Source organism: Cynara cardunculus (genome assembly GCF_001531365.2).
Source record: "Cynara cardunculus var. scolymus isolate 2C chromosome LG 9, CcrdV1, whole genome shotgun sequence".
NCBI classification, from domain to species: domain Eukaryota; kingdom Viridiplantae; phylum Streptophyta; class Magnoliopsida; order Asterales; family Asteraceae; genus Cynara; species Cynara cardunculus.
The window spans coordinates 4,947,997-4,950,278 of record NC_037536.1 but is presented as its reverse complement, the minus strand read 5'-3'; positions in this window follow the sequence as shown (position 1 = coordinate 4,950,278).

Below are 2,282 nucleotides of genomic sequence, written 5' to 3'. Positions count from 1 at the left end.
GTTGATTTGGATTACTATCGTATTATTAGGCTTTATTTTAGGATTTGATAAACTTATTTTACAAGTATTTATAGGATGAATGAAATCACCAATCGATAGATTGGATTTATCAAGTTTTTCTCTTCTTCTCTATTTCTGGAGTTCGTGTTCACTCAAAGAACACAGGAAGGTTCCTAGTTGATTGTATCACACGTTAAAGAAATATTGTTAGGCAAAACGGAAAACATTTGTTGCATTTCGGCCCTACACATTTTCCACATTTATATTGCATCACGTCTAAGGGTTTGACGACTTACCGGCTTGTATCGTGATTGTAGCGTCTTTTGAATCAACTTCGTAACGTGAGGGTTGTCGAAATGTCCGAAAGGTAACCCGACTTGAATGACACATTATGTTGTCATTTGTCGGTTCAACTCGACATCATACCACCATATTAGACCTTGAGTTCCAAGTATCGGTTGGCTTGAATCGCCCCCAACCTCAACCTCGGGCACGTTTTTTTGGTGTGCCTCCTTAACATAGAATTTCCTTCCGTCGTAAGGAGAGCTTGACACAATTTTCATTGTGCCTTTCTTTTTCCGTTCATGAGAACCACCAAGTTATAGTGATTCCAAATCTCGGACTTTCGTCCGTGTTCGGCGAGAACTTGGGCAACTTGTTCGTTTGATGCTTGTTCACCGGTCATTTTGTAAGACAAAGAAAGAAAGAAATGTGAATTGTGAAGTGGAAACGGGAAATTAATACGAGTCGAATTCACAAAATATAACGAGAAACCGAGAATTATGAGCATTTTTTGCGTTGTTGAAAAAGAGAGAGTTGGTATGTTTAACTCCCAAACTTGATACATATTTATAGTGTTTTGGGGCAAAAAAATACAAAAAAACGGCTATAAACGGCTCTCCAACGGCTAGTTTTAAAAAAACGGATATATTTTCGGGACGGGCCGGACCGGTCTCGGTCCTGGTCCTAGAAAACGTCAAAATGCTTAACCGGTTCGTAACCGCCGGTCCTATAACGGTCCTTACCAGTCCCGGTCGGTCCCGGTCCTCCGGTGGTCCCGAGCCGGTTTGGTCATCACTAGTCGAGGTACATGATTTTCCTTTTTTATTTTGATTAAATGCATAAAATAGTAATCTACTTTTATGAATTTCCTTATTGTAATATTTTCAGTTTTTTATTATAATAATATACTTTTAAATTCTTTTTTATTAAGACATTATACTTTGAAAAATCTATCTAATATAATAATGGAAAATTTGTTACCTTTTATGTGACATCGAGTTTCGATTTTATAATTTGGGATGATTTTGATATTTGGTAAGTAAATTATTTGGTTAAGTGATTATTGTTTATTATAAATCCATGATGCATATGCATGTGTGTGTATATATATATATATATATATATATATATATATATATGGGGAAAATCAAATGTTAACCAACAATTTTGTGTTAACTTTGAAAACCATGGCAACCAATCAAATTTCAATCTTCTTGTAGATTTATGTCATGTTCACATTTTAATTACAATGGTATTTCAGTAAATTGATTTGATATGTAACTCCCAAACAATTAATAGGGAGTTACAAATCATCAAATCCCAAAAAATATCATTTATAATATTAATATTTTTATTTTTTTTAATATTGATCTTCAATGTTCATTGTTTTATCAGTATTTAATTCACATAGAAAACAAGGTAATAAAAATTTCCGGTATCGATCAAGCTAATATGGATAAACGCAATGAAAAATAAATCGACAACAGTGAGAAGATTAAAATGGTTTATGATGACAATCGGAGTTCAAGGCCGGGAATTGAAAAAATTAACCAAAGCGAATGTCTTGGTAATATATTTTTATTTTTTTAGATTTGTTTTAATCGAAATTATGTTCATTACGATGTGTTGTGTTTTTTATAATTCATCTTGTATTGATAGCTTTTTTCTTTAATTATTAAAATATGTACATAATTCACATGTTCAAATGGAAGTACATGCACGACCCATTTTCGTATTGTCATATTACCGACCTTTATGAATCATGAACCATTGTGTTCATGTTACTTCTATCATATGAACACAAGTGTTATTTTTTAAGCTTGATACCAAATCTTTATATTTGTGTAAGTGTTTGCACCCGGTGTTCATAGCATTGGGATTATGTGTTCATATATTTTATATGATATGAACAAGGGTGAATACGATATGAACAAGAGGTGAACACGATATGAACAAGGGGTGAATCTTAAACAGTGTGGATGCAATGCATGTATAAAACT